This window comes from Palaemon carinicauda, chromosome 12 (assembly GCF_036898095.1).
Source record: "Palaemon carinicauda isolate YSFRI2023 chromosome 12, ASM3689809v2, whole genome shotgun sequence".
NCBI lineage: Eukaryota > Metazoa > Arthropoda > Malacostraca > Decapoda > Palaemonidae > Palaemon > Palaemon carinicauda.
In genome coordinates, this window is record NC_090736.1 from 147,438,037 (window position 1) to 147,459,216 (window position 21,180).

A 21,180-nucleotide genomic window follows, 5' to 3' on the forward strand; every position below is an offset into this window, starting at 1 on the left:
TTTGATAGTCTCGTACTGTTTTCAAAGTTGAACTAACGTTTTGTTTTGTCTCTGCAGTTGTTGACGTTCAGAACGTTCAACTTGCGCTCTATCGTTACGATAGAGAGAGAATTTTCACGGTGTCACGTTGCAGTAAGAGTATACCGTTTCTAGCGTTTTGTTCATTCTTTCTTAGCTTAATGGTTTTAATTCTAATAAAGGAACTTTTTATTTGGGAAATCTTTCAGTTTTTTTCCTTTAACAATAATATGTTTTAACGATATATATGATTGGGCTCTTCTCTCAGGTTCTAAGTCAAGAGAGAGAGAGAGAGAGAGATAGAGACGGAGGGAGAGAGAGGAGGATAAACGTTTCGTTCAAGCGAGTAACGTTGTTATCGTTTTTGCTCTTCTCCCTAGTCTCTTTAGGGGAAGAAGGTAAACGTTTCTAGAGTTTTATTCTTGTTCTCAAGCTTTATGCGGTGAGAGATTTTAAACGTAGTTTATTTGATCTAGTGTTTAGTCTCTTTCCAGCCACTGAATTATTTATCTTTCATTAGATTTTTCTGTTACATTGTAATTCTGTTTTCGCAATTATTAACTTTTAAGGAAGGATAGAATTGCGTGTTTCAGGTACAAACCACTTAAAGTTTCGAGTTCAGTGAAATAAGTGCAAACAGAAAATCAAAAGTGATAAGTGATAAGCGCAAAGTGTTACAGTGTTGCGTTCGAGGGTTCGTCTGTTCGTGCCAGTTGTTCGCCTAGTCTGGGACCTCTTACAAGCTCCCAAGCCCAGGGGAGAAGTAATGTCGAAGGACTTATGGGTTCAGCAGGCCTTGATCGACGAACAGACGTTTTCCCTCCGTGGTTTCGGGTGTATCTACACACGTTGCCGACGTGATCACCCCACCCACACAAAGACGAGAGAGCCCTTTCTTTCCTCGTCTGCGGTAGAGGTTTCTCGCAGAAACCATGGACCAATCTTGCAGCTTTTAAGTGCAAGTCGGTCCCTTCCGCACAAGTCCAACTCCTAGGTGTAGCCATTAGCCCTGGGTCAGTTCGGACTTGCTGCAGTACGACAACTGCACACCTCCCAGAGAGGCAAGGTGGTATCGCAACAGGCAGTAGCTCCGTCTGTTGCCGCACCAGCTGTTTTAGACCCTCAGTCTCAACGGACAGTAGCTCCGTTTGTTGTTGTCTTTCTTAAACTCTAGTGGTCTTTGCTGCAGTCTCAGCTTGCGGTGTTGATGCAGGAGTTTCAGGCAGAGGAGGTTAATACACCTCCTCCTGCGAACGCTCCTCCTCCTCTGCGCAGTACAATCTGCCAGACGTATGAGGTTGAGGTTCCTCAGGCTACCTCCATGCGTGAGCTGCCGCGTTGGGAGTTACCAGTTACCAGCGTTGTGCAGCAACCTCCACCTTCCTTGAGGCAGGAATCTCTTACCACGCTACAACCTCCTCAACAATGGGGACAGGAGTCTTATGCCTTACAACCTCCTCTTCCTTTGAGGCAAGAGTTTCTTGCAGTAAGACCATCCTCGAGGCAGCAACCTCTTGAGGTACGACAACCTCTACCATCCTTGAGGCAGCCACCTCAGCTCTCGCAGCTACAACCTCAACTCTCGAGGCAAGCTCCTCAAGAACCTCAACTCGTGAGACAGGAGTCGCGTTCTGCGCAGCCGCCACCTCAACTCTCGCAGCTCACACCTCAAGAACCTCAACTCGTGAGTCAAGAGCCTCTCTCTGCGCAGCCACCTCAACCCTTGAGGCAAGCGCAACTCTTGAGGCAGGAACCTCATGCTATGAGTCAGCCACCTCAACGCATGCATCTGCCACTTTCTCCTCAGCTTGAGCCTCTTCCCATTCAACTTTGAAATAACAAATGACAATAATAACACCTCATTACTTTCATAACTTGCATTTGTAAAACATATACATGTATGCCTACACAAACATTATGATAATGGAGGTTATTCGTATTACTTAAAAAAAAAAAAAAAAAAAAAAAAAAAATATATATATGTATTCCTTGCAATATATTTTTAACAAAATCGCAAAAATATGGCAAAAATATCTTCAAAACAAAAATGAATCATGAGTTATGAATATAATGTAAATATTATGTTGATATTAAAACCCCATGCAAGCATGCATGAAGTAATGCAGTGTTGCCAACAGGGCGAGTTTCCCTTTCCTGAGGTGTAGTAGATTATAGTACGTACTGTATATTTAGTGCAGCTTAATTCTACGATTATCATGCCGGCTATCAAATTCATCAACAAAACAGTCTAAATCAATTCCCTCGGCACGTGCACTTTCAATGGACAGTAATGCGATATTACTCAATCTAGCACTGGTCATGGAATTTCTGAGAAATGTTACACGCCATGCAACATGCTCTGCTTACCTTACAGCATGCTCTACATACAGCATGCTCTGCATACAGCATGCTCTGCATACAGCATGCTCTGCATACCTTACCGCATGCTTCTCAGTCACACATCTTTGGTTGTTGCCAACTCACTAGACTGTCAAGCAGTTTCATAACGTTGCCTTCTAGTCTGCTGCTTTTGCACCAGTGAAACCCTCACTGAGAGAACTTAGCTTTTCTCGGATATGGTCCCTGTAGATGAGAAAGTGCTTTTCTCCCTCCTTCTGATATTCCCTTGAGGACTCTGTCATTTGGAGAGGAGCCTTTAGCTGCGTAGCCTCCTATGGACTTTTATTTAAGCATAACATGCTTCCAGGGAAGGTAATGGTTCCACTTCAGTCGCTAACCCCGTCTGTTACCACACCTGCTCCCATAGACCTTGAGCTGTGTTGCAAGACATGCAGTCCAAGCTTAGTCCTTGTTAGAGGATTTTTTGTTTACGGAGTCAGTGTGTCACTGGGAAGACGTTCAACAACCAGCAGAAGTGACTTGTTGTGACGCAGTGCGGCAACCTCAGCAACCCGATAAGGAGTTGTCTGTACGACCCAGACAGTCTAGACAGCTTCGGGTTGTCACTGTACTTCCTCGCTTCCCCATGGTTGACAGTTCACAGACTGTGCAGCAGTACCATGATCTTGTGTCCGGCTCCGTCAGACGACTGGCTTTTAAGAGCTCCCACAAGTCGTCGCTGTCTGGAGATTCTCAGATGGACTATGGATCTGACCAAGGAACTGGGCCTCCTGGTCAATTTTGAGGAGTCCCAGCTCGTCCCATCCCAGACCATTGTCTACCTGGGTATGGATCTTCAGAGTCGAGCTTTTCGGGCTTTTCCGTCGGCCCCAAGGATCTTCCAAGCCCTAGAATGCATCCAGAGCATGCTGAGAAGGAACCGATGCTCAGTCAGGTAGTGGATGAGTCTAACAGGGACACTTTCATCGCTGGCCCTGTTCATCGTGTTAGGGAGACTCCACCTCCGCCCCCTTCAGTATCATCTAGCTGCTCACTGGATAAAGGACATGACGCTAGAGACGGTCTCAGTTCCTGTTTCCGAAGAGAGGAGGTCTACTCTCGCGTGGTGTAAGAACAGCTTTCTTCTCAAGGAAGTCTACCTTTGGCTGTTCAGAAACCCGACCGCCGTCTCCTCTCGGACGCATCAGACACGGGCTGGGGTGCGACTTTGGACGGACAGGAATGCTCGGGAACATGGAATCAGGAGCAAAGGACACTTCACATCAATTGCAAGGAGTTGTTGGCGGTTCTTCTGGCCTTGATAAACTTCAAGTCCCTCCAGCTTAACAAGGTGGTGGAGGTGGACTCTGACAACACCACAGCCCTGGCTTACATCTCCAAGCAGGGAGGGACTCTTTCGTGGAAGTTGTTCTAGATCGCAAGGGACCTCCTCATCTGGTCAAAAGATCGAAAGCTCACGCTGGTAACGAGGTTCATTCAGGGCGGTATGAATGTCATGGCAGATCGCCTCAGCCGGAAGGGTCAGGTCATCCCCACAGAGTGGACCCTTCACAAGAATGTTTGCAGCAGACTTTGGGCCCTGTGGGGTCAGCCAACCATAGATCTGTTCGCTACCTCGATAACCTAGAGACTCCTGTTGTATTGTTCTCCGATTCCAGACCCAGCAGCAGTTCACGTGGATGCTTTTCTGCTGGATTGGTCCCATCTCGACCTGTATGCATTCCCGCCGTTCAAGATTGTCAACAGGGTACTTCAGAAGTTCTCCTCTCGCAAAGGGACACGGCTGACGTGGGTTGGCTCCGCTCTGGCCCGCGAGAGAATGGTTCATAGAGGTACTGCAATGGCTGGTCGACATTCCCAGGACTCTTCCTCTAGGAGTGAACCTTCTACGTCAACCTCACGTAAAGAAGGTACACCCAAACCTCCACGCTCTTCGTCTGACTGCCTTCAGACTTTCGAAAGACTCTCAAGAGCTAGGGGCTTTTCGAAGGAGGCAGCCAGAGCGATTGCCAGAGCAAGGAGAACATCCACTCTCAGAGTCTATCAGTCTCAAGGGGAAGTCTTCCGAAGCTGGTACAAGACCAATGCAGTTTCCTCAACCAGTACCACTGTAACCCAGATTGCTGACTTCCTGTTACATCTAAGGAAAGTAAGATCCCTTTCAGCTCCTACGATCAAGGGTTACAGAAGTATGTTGGCAGCGGTTTTCCGCCACAGAGGCTTGGATATTTCCACCAACAAAGATCTACAGGACCTCCCTAGGTCTTTTGAGACCTCAAAGGAACGTCGGTTGTCCACTCCAGGCTGGAATCTAGACGTGGTCCTAAGGTTCCTTATGTCATCAAGATTTGAACCTCTCCAATCAGCCTCTTTTTAGGACCTCACATTAAAAACTCTTTTCCTCGTGTGCTTGACAACAGCTAAAAGAGTAAGTGAGATCCACGCCTTCAGCAGGATCATAGTTTTCACATCTGAAACGGCTACATGTTCCTTGCAGCTCGGTTTTGCTAAACGAGCTTCCTTCACGTCCTTGGCCTAAGTCGTTCGAGATCCCAAGCCTGTCCAACTTGGTGGGGAATGAACTGGAGAGAGTACTTTGCCCAGTTAGAGCTCTTAGGTACTATCTAAAAAGGTCTTAACCTTTACGAGGACAATCAGAAGCCTTATGGTGTGCTATCAAGAAGCCTTCTTTTCCAAGGTCTAAGAACTCAGTTTCTTACTATTCAGGCTTCTGATTAGGGAAGCACATTCTCATCTGAAGGAAGAAGACCTTGCTTTGCTGAAGGTAAGGACACATGAAGTGAGAGCTGTGGCTACTTCAGTGGCCTTCAAACAGAACCGTTCTCTGCAGAGTGTTATGGATGCAACCTATTGGAGAAGCAAGTCAGTGTTCGCATCATTCTATCTCAAAGATGTCCAGTCTCTTTACGAGTACTGCTACACCCTGGGACCATTCGTAGCAACGAATGCAGTAGTAGGCGGGGGCTCAGCCACTACATTCCCATAATCCCATAACCTTTTAACCTTTCTCTTGAATACTTTTTATGGGTTGTACGGTCGGCTAAGAAGCCTTCCACATCCTTGTTGATTTGGCGGGTGGTCAATTCTTTCTTGAGAAGCGCCGAGGTTAAAGGTTGTGATGAGGTCCTTTAGTATGGGTTGCAGCCCTTGATACTTCAGCACCTTAGAGTTGTTCAGCCTCCTAAGAGGAACGCTGCGCTCAGTAAGGAAGACGAACTTATTTAAGGCAGAGTAATGGCTCAAGTCGACTTCCTTACCAGGTACTTATAATTTCATTGTTATTTTGAATAACTGATAATATGAAATACGGGATACTTAGCTTCTTGATATACATGTACACTGGTTTTCACCCACCTCCCTGGGTGTGAATCAGCTACATGATTATCGGGTAAGATTAATATTGAAAAATGTTATTTTCATTAGTAAAATAAATTTTTGAATATACTTACCCGATAATCATGATTTAATTGACCCACCCTTCCTCCCCATAGAACCAGTGGACCGAGGAAAAATTGAGGTGGTGTCAACAAGAAGTACTGCAGTACCTGGCCACAGGTGGCGCTTGTGAGTACACCCCCCTCTTGTATAGCGATCGCTGGCGTATCCCTTCCGTAGAATTCTGTCGGGCAACGGAGTTGACAGCTACATGATTATCGGGTAAGTATATTCAAAAATTTATTTTACTAATGAAAATAACATTTTTAATAATAACAAATCACTATTTTTGGGAACCTTTAAGAATAAGGGTTGTTTACATTTATATTTACTGTATATATATGTTATTCCTATATCTGTTCATTTGAATCATATAACATGTAACTTTCCCGGTAGTTGTATATAACTACCGGGTGAGTATGTATAACATTTATCTTTACCGGTAGTTATATGTAACTACCGGGTAAGTGTGTTCAAACATTTATTTACAATGAAAATATCAGGGTAATGTCTTATAAAAAATATTTTGTTACAATTTTATATAGTAAGAACTAGAAATGATTTTGCATTATCATTCAATCCCTTGGCAGTAGAGAAAGATCTATCACAACGGGCAGGACCAGTTATGGTCTTTTGTGTAAGAGTTTAAAAGTGCAAGTTTCAGTGCTAAATTAGTGCAGTGTATTTATTCAGCACAGTGGACGTTTTTTCCTAGCCTTAGACTTCTTCCAAGCTCCCCAACCCCTGGGAGAAGGAATGTCGATCGGCCAAAGGAAACGAGAGGCGTTAGCTCACGAGCAGACGTCCTCTCGAGCGTTCCCGTTGACATTCCCAAGAATGCTTGCCCTTGCCATGGGAAAGCAAAGAGTGTTGGATGTTAAGCTACTAACATTGCTGTTAGAGTCTTGCATTGCATCACATTTGCTGATAATAGCAATACTATAATGCTTATGAACCAATATAGACACGGTTTTTATTCCAGAGCGCCAGTCGGCCATGAGAACCCTCTGATGAACCGAACGCGCCGAGTGACGTAATGAAGATAATTTTACGCTCGGCGCTAAGTCTTTCAGGACGCTCGGCGCCACGTCTTTCAGGACAATCGGCGCCTCGTCTTTCAGAACGCTCGGCGCCACGTCTTTCAGGACGTTCGGCGCCACGTCTTTCAGGACGCTCGGCGCCACGTCTTTCAGGACGATCGGCGCCTAGTCTATCAGGATGCTCGGCACCTCGTCTTTCAGGACGTTCGACGCTACATCTTACATGATCTTTGTCAGTAGAAGACATTGGTGATCACTTTTCTCCTGTTGAATTTGATATTCTCAGAAGAAGATCCTTATTCCTTTCGTCCTTCAGTTGATTTAGAAACTCATGAAAGTTTTTATGATTAGTTTCCAAATTTTTTTTTATGCCTGTTGAATCACGTTCGCCACCCTCTGAATTTACACGTGGTCATAAATGAAGCTTTAAGGATGATGGGAGACTGTATATAGAGTCTCAGAAGGACCAAGGAAAGACAGCTTCCTTTTTTCCTCTGAATAACCTGGCCTCTAGATCTTGTATCTGGGGTACGAGATTATTTTTATTATTATCTCTAGCCAAGCTACAACCCTAGTTGGAAAAGTAAGATGCTCCAATAGGTAAAAATAACTCAGTGAGGAAAGGAAATAAGGAGTTAAATAAATGATGAGAATAATTTAACAATAAATCATTCTTAAAACAGTAACGTCTAAAACAGATATGTCATATAGGGAGGAGGTCTAGCCACGTTAAGGTCAAGGACCTTGTGGCAGCCCCACAGAAACTGTTACAGCCCCCTGGGTGGATTGCTGAGTCTCTCAAGGAATTCAGGTAAATGAGGCATATAAACCCATGAAGCCAGCTTCCTTATCAGGTATTCCAGGATAGCAAGGGTGGAGGTCTAACCACGTTAAGGTCAAGGACCTTGTGGCAGCCCCACAGAGATTTTTACAGCCCCCTGGGTGGATCACTGAGTCTCTTAAGGAATCCAGACAATGGGGCAGGATAACTTTGAGGTCCGTGCTATTCCTAAAGGATGGATGCGAAATCTTTTTCCTAGTGAAACCTCCTTTGTTAGTATCTCTGATAAGACCTCTCTGCAAAACAATCTTTGCAACATCAAATGTCTCTCTTTTGGGAGAGGGAGGCTTTTATCCGGTCCTGGATGTAACTGCTCTCAATGCCTTCGTTCAGAAGTCAAAGTTCTTCATGGAGACATTGAAATCATGAACTATTTAAAGTCTCATGTCAGCCTGGTCACAAGGCGAAGCAGAGTCTGACTGCTTTCGCCTTCAGGCAGTAGAGCCAGACTGCATAACTTCTGGCAATCTTGGGAGAAGAGGGGAGCAGACCTTTGGTCAGTACATCTTCTGAAGGAGGATTACAATTTCTTTTCATAGGGAAACCTCCTTTAGTTTTAGCTCCAATAGATCTCTCTCTCCCAGATCTAGAGAGGAGTTTAAGAGGCAGGCTTTGCAATTAAACTTTTGCTAATGTAGCAGAATACTGCACTTAAGAGACATCAGAACCTCCCTGTATCTGGATGATTGACTTATCAGAGCTCTTTCTTACGATCTTCATGAAGGATTTTCAGATAACTTTGAACCTTTCAGAAGAATTGCGTATTCCTGTCAGCAAGACGAGTCTCTTCTGACACCAGGACGCTTAGCACCACGTCTTATAGGACGTTAGGCGTCTTGCTCTGTTAACCTCTCGGCGCCACGTCTTACAGGAAGCTTGGCGCCACACCTTCCAGGATGTTCGGCACCACGTCTCACAGGACGCTCGGCTCTACGTCTTACAGGAAGCTCGGCTCCACGTCTTACAGGATGCTCGGAGCCTCGTCTTACAGGAAGCTTGGCGCCACGTCTTACAGGACGCTCGGCGCCTCGTCTTTCAGGACGCTCGGCACCACGTCTTTCAGGACGCTTGGCGCCACGTTTTACAGGAAGCTCGGCGCCCTGTCTTTCAGGACACTCGATGTCGGAGATCTAGAACGAGGCATGACATTAAACATGAGAACCTTGGACTTCGTGGTGACACTAGTCGAATCGAATGTCGAGATCAAGGACGCCTTAGTTCCGATCTCCTTGATCACAAAAGTTTTTTGTCAAGCGTCTAGCCTTAGTACAAAGCGGCGACTTAGGCGGTGATCTGGGTTTCCTTGACGCCAGGGGTCAGGACCTTAATAGATGTATCCTGATAAACACAACGTCACTAGTTCTGTTAGATCTTCTGACACCATCACAGAAAATACTTTATTTAAGGATGGTGATTTAGAGTCAAGTTTTTTCAGGCTTTTACGTCTCCTCTTAGAACGGAGGAAGCCTTCTTGAAACTGCAATCTTTCTAAAGATACAGAAGTGTTCTGCGAGGAAGTGGATGAGTATGTTGGGAAACCTCTCCTCTTTGGGAGGGGGTTTTTTCCCTGGGAAGACTGATTCTTTCTTTGTGACCATTGTTATGTCATTTTTCATCCTAGTTTTCCTGGACCAGGGTTCGATTCCCGGCCAGTCAGAAGCTAGAAGCAATGGTCCTTATGTGAGTTATCTTTATTCTCTCCATTTCAACCTCAATCATTTTGGGACAAGGAGAAGGTCTTGAGTCGATATGCATCTCTTTTAGGATGCCATAAGAAGTTGCCTTCAGTGGTGGTTCGATCCAGTCAAACTTCCAGAAGGTCACCCCTTTTGAACAGAGGATCTTAGACCTTGTGTTGTGTCTCGTCGCCTCAGATTCAGGGTGGGACCAACACTAGACAGTTGGAAGCTTCGGGACTTTGGACAGAGGATCAGAGGAGCTTCCTCATCACCCAAAAGAACTGTTGGCAGTCCAGTTGGCTCTCAAAAAGCTTTGAAGGATCAGTTTGGAACAAAGTGGTGCAGGTCTATGCCGATCACACCACAGATTTGGCTTTCATTGCCAAGCAAGACGGAACCCACTCGAGGTTCCTTTACGGGACTGAGAGGAGTCTTCTCATCTGGGATAAGGAGAATGTTTTCCTTCTAACAAGGTTCTTTCAAAAAGAGAAGAACTTATGGCAGAACAGTCTCAGCTGGAGAATGGACACTCCATCGGGAAATCTGCAAGAATCTGTGGCGACTTTGGTGTCGTTCTTGTATAGTCCTATTCGTGACTTAACAGACAAAGAGACTAGAAACTTACTGCTCTCCAGTGCCAGATCTCGAAGCAGTCCACATAGACACTTTCCTGTTAGTCTGGTCCAATCTGGATGTGTACGTTTTCCTCGTTCTATTTTCTTTACAAGGTGACACAAAACTTTGTGTCGCACGAAGGGACCAGGTGATCTTAGTGGCCGCCTTTTGGTCCTCAAGAGGATGGTTCACAGAGATACTGGAATGGATGGTGGACTCTCCTAGAAGTCTTCCATTAAGAGTAGTTTTACTCAAACAACCTCTCTTGGAAAGTCTCCTTTCTAGTCTCCAAGCTCTTCTTCTAGCTACCTTCAACCTTTTGAAACCTCACAGGAATAGAGGTTTTCAAAAGAGGCAGCTAAGTCTTTTACAAGAGCAATAAGAACTTCTACCATCAGGATTTATCAATCCAAATGGGAGGCTTTAGAGAATGGTGCAGAGTCAACTCTGTTTTCTCTTCCAGTATCTCTACAACTCAGATTGCTGACTTCCTGTTTTACCCTAGAAGGAAGCTCATTTGTTCATCCTCTTCCATTAAGGGATACAGGTGTGTGTTAGCGACTGTTGTCAGACACAGTATCTTGGACCTTTCGATTGATGAAGTCCTACAGGAATTTCTCAACTTGTTTGTAACATCAAACAACCAGGATTCACCAGCTTGGATCCTGGACTCAATCCTGAAGTTCGTTATGAGTGACAAACTTGAGCACTTGCTTTCATCTTCATTTTAAGGACCTCTCGATGAAAACTATTTTTTTTTTTTAGTCTTGTGACATCTAAAAAAAACTGGTTAATTCATACGTTTTAGTAAAACGTTGGCTTTCGAGATAACGAATCTATCTGCTCATTGCAGTTAGGCTTTCTCGCCAGGAAAGACCGCCTTTCTCAACCTTGACCTAAGGCTTTTGAGTTTCCGAATTTTTCGGATATGGTTGGCGAGGAGTTGGAGAGAGTCCTGTGTCCAGTAAGAACCCTGAAGTTCTATCCAGGCAGTATGAAAGAGTTGCGAGGCAAGTCGAAAGCTCTTTGGTGCTCGATTAAGAAGCCCTCGTTTTTCAGATGTCAAGAATGTCCTTTCATTCTTCATCAGACTCTAATAAGAGAGGCTCATACACATTACAGTGAGACTGGCCTTAAGTTTCTAAGGTCAAGACGCATGAGGTTAGTACTATAACAACTTGAATGACCTTCAAGCAGAATAGATTGTGGTGGAGCATTATGGACACAACCTTTTGGGGGAATAAATCTCTGTTCACTTCACACTATTTTAATCGTGTCCAGACTCTTTATGAGGACTGCTACACTCTGGGACCATTCGTGATAGCGAGTGCAGTAGTGGGTGAAGGATCCACCACTACGTTCCCATAATCCCAATAACCTTTTCTTCTCTTGGAACTTTTATTTGTTTTTATGGTTGTTTGTGGAGACTGTGTCAGTCTTCCAAAATCATTGATTTTAGTCAGGTGGTCAATTTTGTTCCTTGAAGAGCGCCCGGAACTGGTTATTGGAGGAGGTTCTGTCATAATGAGGTATATACACCGGTTTGACAGTCCCTAGAGATCTTCAGCCCCCTGGGAGGATCGTTGGATCTCATAAGGCTAGCAGTCATAATGAGACAGAATCATTGAAGTCAGCTTCCTTATCAGGTACGAACCCTTCAGTTTGTTTTAATTAACTCTTAAGAAAAATTCCAGATATACTAGCTGTCTCTAACCCTCCACCAAAGGTGTTAATCAGCTAAATATATAACTACCGGGTAAGTCTTATGTTTAAAAATGGTATTTTCATTATAAAATAAATTTTTGAACATACTTACCAGGTAGTTATATATAATTAAAGTCCCACCCTCCTCCCCTCTAAGAGACTAGAGGCATAGAATATATGAGGGTTCCTGGAATGGTTCCTAGGTACCTCGCTAGGGTGCAGGGGTGGTACACCTGGCTATCCAATCGGTGATTGGCGCGAGTTTCGAATTTTCTGCCGTTGACGTCGGGGACGTAAGCTATATATATAACTACTGGGTAAGTATGTTCAAAAATTTATTTTATAATGAAAATACCATTTTTCATAACTCTGACCATCCTTTACATTCAGATCTCCCTGGACAATTCTATCCTGTTCGTAATACTAGGCAGACAGTCAATTCTAATAGCCAGGCCTTCTCTATCATGAGGCTCAATACTACACAGTATTGTAGAAGTTTTATTCCAGCTGTTACCAAGTTGTGGAATGATCTTCCTAATCGGGTAGTTGAATCAGTTGAACTTCAAAAGTTCAAAGTTGGAGCAAATGTTTTTAGGTTGACCAGGCTGACATGAGACTTTTTATAGTTTATATATGACGTATCTGTTTTTGACGTTGTCAATAGTTTATATAGGACATATTTGTTTTGGCGTTGTTACTGTTTTTAGAATGATTTATTGTTAATTTTTTCTCATCATTTATTTATTTCCTTATTTCCTTTCCTCACTGGGCTATTTTTCCCTATTGGAGACCTTGGGCTTATAGCATCGTGCTTTTCCAACTAGGGTTGTAGCTTGGCTAGTAATAATAATGATAATAATAGAGGGGATATGAATGCATTAAGGTAGAGAGAATGGAAAGTGGCTGTCTGCTGAAGAAGGTGTTGTATGCAAGAGTTGATGGGAGAAGTACAAGAGGAAGGACAAGCTTTTGGGTGGATGGATGAAGGGAAGAAACCTCTGGGGGATAGGATGATTGATGTGAGAGAAGCAAGGGACCGTGCTAGAAATAGGAATGAATGCCGAGTGATTATGATGCAGTTTCAGTAGGCCCTGCTGCTTCCTTTGGTCGCCTTGGTGACTGCAGAGGTATCAGCAGTAGGAGATTCAGCATATGAAACTTCATCTATGGTGGATAACGGAAGAGGGTGGGCTGTGGCACCTTGGCAGTACCAGCCGAACTCGGCTGAATCCCTCATCAAGCTGGGAGCAGAAAAGTGCTGAAAAGTCCACTTTTGTTCTCTTTTTTTTCATGATGTTTACTACCCTCCAAGATTGGGGGAAGTACCTTGGTAGATGGATAAACAAATTTTTTGAAGAAAATTTCAAATCTAGCAAACCTTGAAACCTCAATATACCCAATCTTCATACCTATTAGCTTGGAAGAGTCCAAAGATCTATGTCAGGCCTCGTGTCTCCTCCAACACCTTACTTTACCAAGGGCTTGTGTTTGCACAAAGATACCTCCATTTACACCAAGTAATCTATCACTAATACAGTATATTAGATTCATCGCAGTGTCTTGAGCTCACCACTAGGGAATTGTAAGTAATGCATTTTTTCCTTGAAGGGGCCAGTGTTGTCAGTGCATTCTTGGCATTACTATAGGGTATTGCAATTTCCTTTGGCCCTAGTATGGACACACTTTTTAACATTCTACTTTAACTCTGTTCCTACAGCCTTTCTTTCATCCTGCTGTCCAACTTCTTAACTTTTACTTCCCAGCAGAACTGTTGGATTTTCTCCAAGCCACAGGACTTCCTTCCCACCCCCAGCACTAAGCTATCATAAAGGGTAAAGGTGTCTGGTATCAGTTTTGGTATCATACGAAGAAATGCACACCAGAATGTCAGCCAGGCAAACCTAACCACAGCAGTAACCTCCCAAGCAAAAATCTTAAACTCACAGTCCCAGGCTGGGATTGATCTGCTTCCATGTAAATGCATGGCGAGCACAATACCACTCTACTAGCCCAGATTGTAAATATTCAAATACAACCCAATATTCAAAGAGGTTCTAATTCATAGAAATTGCAAACTCTTCGTCAAGATAATGAAATAAAGGTTTATGTTAAATCTCAATCCTTTCTGTTGAATTAAATGGAGTAGAACAGCCTATTCTAAGAGATATTCATCTCCGCATATAAATTAAGTAACCATCTTCACTGCTATTCCTGAACTAGGAGTTTCTTGCATTAATACTTCTTTTTCAGCAGTTATCAAAATCATCTTCCTCAATCAAACCTTTCCTCTCCTTCACTCTATCACAATTGATCCTTTGCCTCACTTTTTACCTTTCACCCCCAAACAAGTTCTACCCAAGCGCTTTTCACTCCATTACCATCACCCAGTCCTGCTACATGTTTAATCCAACTCAGTCTTGACACAGTTATCTTATCATTAATCTTTACTACCCTGGTAATTATAATTTCTTCATTTGTAAGCTCCTGATGAAGTGACTTCCCCAAATCTTCCAAAATCATCCACATTTCCATTTGATTTAGCTTCTGTTCCTCCTTCCTTTTTAATATGTGTGTTTCTGAACCATACATCATCACTAGTCTAATTGCAGCACAGTAGATCTTGAGCTTTAATTTCTCTTTGGTATTTTTTTCACACACTACCTATTCCATCTCTCTCCATTTTTCCCAAGTTGCTTTTATTTTATTTTCGGCCTCTGCTTTCTGAGGACTTAAAACTACCTTTAGGTCTCTGCCTGTTTTTAAAAGATCTCTTGTACATTATTCTAAAATCCCACACCCTAACCTTGCTTTTCCCACGTTTACCTTCATACCTCCACCTTCAAACAATTTTTCAATTTCTTACCCTAGTAAGCAATTCTTCTTCAGTTATTTCTGTTAGTGTCCTAATTGCCAGATCATTTATTTATAACAATGTCTATCAACAATACTTTTCCTTCTCATGGAACTATACCTGAGTTCACCAATTTTCATAAGAACTTGTAACCACATCAAGTATTTTTATCTAAAACCCCCAACAAATTTTCTGTTACTCTGTCTCCATTATAATGTTTAAACTCAATAACATTGGGCATCACTTGGTTTTACAATTTTACCCTTAAAAATTCCGGTACTCATGCATCACCCATTTTATCAAGTACTCTTCCATCATAATTTCAATTTCCTCTCTTGATATACTGGGTACTTTGCTGTTTTTCATTTTACTTCAAACATTCTTTATTTTTGTAAAGTTTATCCACACCCCCCTCCCCTCTTTACTTTTCCTTGTCTAAAAGATTCTTATAAAGGGCTACCATGTTTTCTGTCATCAATCAAACCCAGTCACTATAGTCATATAAAATTTAATCCAAAGAAAATTTAACTGATAACAATAATTTCCTTACAAAAGGTAATGATCTAAATTTACATTTTCCTACATTACAACATGAACTATTATTCTACATTTTCATACACTGCAACATGAACTACTACTCCTGTGGGCATTTACACATGGCTGGTATAGTAGTATATGTACACTATATCCCATTTAGGGGAATAGAATTTCTAAAAGAAAAAAAAAAAAACTTTAAAGCAGTTGGGCCTGAATTCTATCAGCCTGTTCTACTTAAAACCATTTGCTGGAAGTTTGAACTTTTGAAGATCTACTGATTCAACTACCGGATTAGGAAGATCGTTCCACAACTTGGTCATAGCTGGATTAAACTTCTAGAATACTGTGTAGTATTGAGCTTCATGATAGAGAAGGCCTGACTATTAGAATTAACTGCATGCCCAGTATTACGAACAGGATGGAACTGTCCAGGAAAATCTGAATGTAAAGGATGGTCAGAGTTATGAAGAATCTTATGGAGTGATATAGTTAAGGAAAGAACCTGTTGGCAATAGAGTCTTCACTAACTTTAAATGATATCACTGAGAAGAAAAATGAAGTGGTCAAGGCCCTTAGATATATTGAATTGCAATTTTTGTTACGAGGTCTGCTTCAAATGGAAACATTGTAAATTTTGATGGTGTAACCAGCAAAGATAGAGCTGCGATTAGAATACATTGCATGGTTCGGTGATCATTTGTGAAGAAAACTGAGAAACTGAAATAAAAAAGAAATATAATCTCTAATGTTTATAGTGATGTTCTATGACATCATGAACTCATGAAAAGAGATTAATCAAAGATAATTGAAGATCAATTGCAGAACCCGAATTGAAATTGCTGAAGCAGCAGCATTGAAGAAATTTGTTGTAAATATAAAATGAAAATAGGAGAAATGAGAAACTAAAAATAAGAAAAGTATTATGGAAAATAAAGAGGAAGGAATGAAAGAGAGGGATGAAAAATTTGAGATCCATAGAGGGGAATGGTCCACAGCCTTATATTAAAAGAAAAAAAAATATGGGTTATGTCATCCTAATAATAAAAGCAAGATTGAACTTGCTAAAAAATGTAGACAATACATGGATGGTGGTTGTGATAATACAAAACATATATTTTCCTGCCCAAAATTAGGAAAGTTACGAGAAAATCACAACTTTTGGATTACATAAGTCAGGCCATGAAGTTGAAATAATAACTAAAAGAAACAAGATGTTGCTGAAACTGAAAACAGGGTATTATCCTAATTGATTTCAAGGCAGAATGGAATAAAATTGAAACAAGATTTTCATTAACACATTTTTTTATGGTCATAGTAAAAGGCCCAAACACTATACACTGTACCGAGAGTATGAGCTTTGATGCTTGTCACCCGTCTGTTAATTGATTGAGTGCCTGCAAGGCTATTTTGCGTAGTGAGCAGCTAAGAACCCAGTACAGAGGGCTTCGTAGTTACTGTGGTAAATGCAATTATTGACAGAAATCGTTTCTTTGCTGTCAGTCGATCCCCAATGCGAAAGAGATGATAGGTATGGTATTTCAAAAGCCTCCTACAGGTAGGACTGTCATTATTTTGGAATGTGATATGGAAATTTTAAAGGCATTGTTGAGGCCTGCGAAAAAAAAAACCTGTTACAATGAGCAAACATATGGCATATGACAGATGCCATATATTAACTTAATTCTATTATCAGATGCATTTTCATATTAAGAAGGAATGTAAGCTTAAGGAGGATAGGGAAGTCTGTAGAAAATGTGCAGGGGATTACAACGAAAGAATGTTTTTTCGGGTTTCATCAAGTGTATGAACTGTTTGAGATAAAACAAAATATATTGATCACACGATGAATAATTCAAGATGTCCAAAGCCTTTGGTGAGGAATGATATAGTTGCATCAAATATTGATAATTGACATAAATATCAATGTTAAAAAAATGAGAAGTTGCAAAGCTTTGTATATGGAAATTGAATAGCTACAAATACTGATCATGAATACCAATGCAAAATTTTAAAGTAGTCATTATTATAAAACTGTTGATTATGAGTTTATAAATGAGTCTTGATAATATTCTTCGTGGTTAATAACATTGAAGTAATTGCTGATGTCAATGCTCATTATCTTGTAGTTACAAAGACCTTTAATCAGAAGCATCATGCATTGATATTTTTCTATGACTCAAAATGGATAGCATTACTCACTGGACGTTATTTATCATTATTTACATGGGTATATAAAATCTTTTCGTGTGAGAATGTATGAATTCAATCTAACTATTTTTTTATAAACATAATCTCCCCTAAAATCATATTTTTATATGCAGGTATTCATTTGATTTGAAAAAAAAAAGGCTGCTTAATAAAAACTCTCTGACCTTTGAAAACGATAATTGTTGATGATTTTACTTTGTTACGAGAAAACATCGAATAAATACATCAACTTGGATAATTCTGTTCAATTCAGTATTATGAAACTTTTTAGGTAATGGGAAAAAATACAAAAGTTACCGCAAAATTTGTTTGTTATTTCTATTCACCTTCTAACTCGTTTTCTATACGAGTTGTTATCGAAGAAACGCTCGAGAGGTAGATATATACCAATTCAAGTTATTCCAGCAACATGTATTTTTTTTCACGCAAATATTTAACCTTTTTATGAAGGAACTCAGTAAAGAGCTTAATAAATTCTCATTGTTCTCATCATAATTTACAATTTTTGATGGTGGATATGAGTTAATAAGATGTACCGTGACCATGATAACATCTGTTATGATAGTGTGACACATTCGGCTTCATACCTACGCCCACTCACAAGTATTGGTCCTCATTAAACTCACCAATATATGTGAAACTACTGGTGTAAATCTTGGACCATGTACAGATTATAACAAAATGCACAACATAGAGAGAGAGAGAGAGAGAGAGAGAGAGAGAGAGAGAGAGAGAGAGAGAGAGAGAGAGAGAGAGATAATTTTTACAAGTGAATGAAAATATCTAGTTATATGGGTTTTTTTTTAATTTTCTTCTATTAATATAAAGGGTAGTAGAAATATACCACAAATGGCGATTAGTTACTTTAAGGGTTGTTTTTCTGGTCCTATCACACATTGAAACCCTGTGCACTACAGGACCAACAAGATCTGTTGTAATCGTAATCAAATATACCAAAAACAGGAATAACATGGAGACAATTCAAGAGATGAAATTAGAAGGTTTCACATTAGACAGCTGACCCTCAAATAGAATACAAAATCCTATACAAAATGTTATAAAAACTTTATCTCTGACCACTCGTGACGTAAGCGAGTCTATAGTGTACTGTTAATTCAGTTAATTTTACACATGCATTAAAATTAATTTCATGTTAAAATAACAAAATTTAAACTTATGAAAAACTATACTAACTTTAATAGTAAACTAGGATCACAGTCTTTTAGGTTATGGAAGCACTCGAGACAAGGACATTTTGTTTTACCTCCATGACTAGCGATTTACTATGATGGCGTTGTTCGTTGCAGATTTCGTGGGGTAAATGAAAAGGTATGCTTATTATTTTACTTGACAATTTGCTTAAATTCCACCGTTATGTGGTTAAGATGTAACTAAGTATTTATTTAATAAACTAAAAGCGACGATGGAAGCCAAAATATCACCACAGTGAAAGAATTGTGCAAGGAAAGCGTTGATGATATCTAAGGCGGGTTTACTCAACTACGCTAGTGTTGTTTTGTTTAGTCTATAATGTGTTATGAATATTTATCATGGATCCTTATTCCTCCCGTTTATTGTCATTTGGAAATAAACAATTTGTTAAGATTTTCAGTCGTGTTTGACCAGTAAAATAGGTATAGCAATGTCTGAGGAATTAGTTCAAAGCTTGGGCAAGCCTAGTAGATGAGCCAAGGCTAATCACTGTCAATTTCGTACTTGTCATTCGGTTAATTAGGATTTTGAGTAAATCTGGTGTTATCTTGGCCAGGCTTTGATGGTGGGAGAGGCCGAATGATGGTTAGTCTAGTCTAGTATAGTGCAGCACCTCCAAGGCAAGTGTTTCTCTCCCCCCGCTGGGTATCATTAGCAAAAACCAAACTCAACTGACGACCTGTGACCTTATTCAGTTGGGTATCTTTGCCAACCCTTTAGCCCTCCAAAAATTTTGGCAGATCTATTACACCATACTCTTACAAATAGCGTACTCCAGTATCACTGTTGGCCGGGGCACCAGCCACCCGTTGAGAACTACAGCTAGCGAGTTATGGGGTTCTTTGACTGGCCAGACAACACTACGTTGGATCCTTCTCTCTGGTTACAGTTCATTTTCCCCTTTTGCCTACATACACCAAGTAGCTTGGCCTATTCTTTACATAATCTCCTCTGTCCTCGTACACCTGACAACACTGAGATTAATTATTCAGTGGCCACTATCCTCTAGGTAAGGGTAGAAGGGACTCTTTAGCTATGGTTAGCAGCTCTTCTAGGAGGAGGACACTCCAAAATCAAACCATTGTTCTCTAATCTTGGGTTGTGCCATAACCTCTGTACTATGGCCTTCTACTGCCCTGGGTTGGAGTTCTCTTGCTTGAGGGTACGCTCGGGCACACTATTCTATCTTATTTCTCTTCCTCTTATTTTGTTGAAGATTTGGTAAATATATGATACTTTAATTTCTAGGCAAATACATGAACCATATATTTTTCCTACTCGTTATCGTGTGTTCTATGCATTTCTGACCTTGATTATTGGGGCAAACCACCTGTTCATGAGGTTTTGGACCCCCCTTATATAAAACCTTTTATGGGGGACACCAGAGGGAAACCTGGGTTTTTTGGGTTGGGAAATGTCATAAACGAGTGATTTACAGCAATATTAATGGTTAGAAATGCAAAATAAGCACAAGATAACCAGTTGGAAAAATATATGGTTCACGTAAGTGGCTAAAAATAAGCCAGACATGATTATTTAACACTTGAGATTTGTAAAAGGGCCCACCTAACCTAACCTAGTAGTTCCCAGGTCACAACCCTTAGCCGGGGGCAAGCCCCCGGACCCCCTTCCCAGGTCACAACCCCTAGTTGGGGGCAAGCCCCCGGGACCCGCTTCCCAGGTCAACAAGCCTTCCCAGATCACAACCGCTAGCCAGACCCCCCTTCCTAGGTCACAAACGAAGTAAATCACAAATAAATCCTTACATTATGATAAAGTATATCACAAATAAATCCTTCCATTATGTAAAAGTAAATCACAAATAATTCCTTACCTTATCAATGACACCGTCGCCTTTTTTTTTTCTTTTGGCAAACTTTACTAAAGCTTTGCAGTAAAACATGTGCTGGACTTCCCTGAAAATTTAAGTCAGAATCGGGCTTTTGAGGCATTATGTCGCTGTTATTTTTTTAATTACACTTGAGTAAAAATAACAACACCTAATAGAGCATTTCCATCATAATCAATTCCTGACATAAAGGAAATTTCACTAAATTTTGAAATTAATTGATGTGCTTCCCTTAAGTTCCCTTTGGGAGACGTCTTTACAAGATGGGGGTTAAGTGGAAACTGGAGACGAAGGTGGGAAAAATTGGCTGTTGTAGTACAACATCCGGGAACTTATGAAGAAGTACTTGAAAGCTGTTAATTGGTTTAAAAAAACCACCTGGCAAATACGTCATTGTAAATACTCAGAAAGCTCCCCAAACCATAGGAAACCGCATGCGCAATAAATCCCCCTCAGTCTCTCAGATGTAAACAATGGACTTAGAGTGAAAAACATACTTCACATTTTAATAGTTATTATGCCTCAGCCCCTATTAAACATATAGAGAAAAATACCAAACTAGCCAGCACTCGTCCATTTCTTATAGCGAATTCGTTTCGCTAGAAATTAGAGTATCATATATTAACCGAAGATTTTAGTTTATATAGGAGATATTTATTTTAATGTTAATACTGGTCTTAAAGTGTTTTATTTTTCCTTATTTCCTTACCTCACTTGACCAATTTTCCCTGTTGGAGCCCCTGGGCTTATAGCATCCTGCTTTTCCAACTAGTGTTGTAGCTTAGCAATTAATAATAATAATAAAAATG

General features: G+C 41.0%; 1 protein-coding gene across 2 annotated transcripts in view; it reads left to right on the forward strand.

Annotated features, from left to right (window-relative positions):
- The window catches only part of LOC137651317 (zinc finger protein 729-like), a 107,137-nt gene that overhangs the window by 9,722 nt on the left and 76,235 nt on the right, over window positions 1-21,180 (forward strand). The window contains exon 1 of one of the 2 annotated variants that reach the window (XM_068384590.1): window positions 18,543-18,639. The exons of the other annotated variant lie outside the window; for it this stretch is intronic. The gene's annotated coding sequence lies outside the window, so the exon portion shown is untranslated. Of the gene's footprint in view, window positions 1-18,542; window positions 18,640-21,180 lie in introns of those variants that run through there. 2 annotated transcript variants of the gene reach the window in all.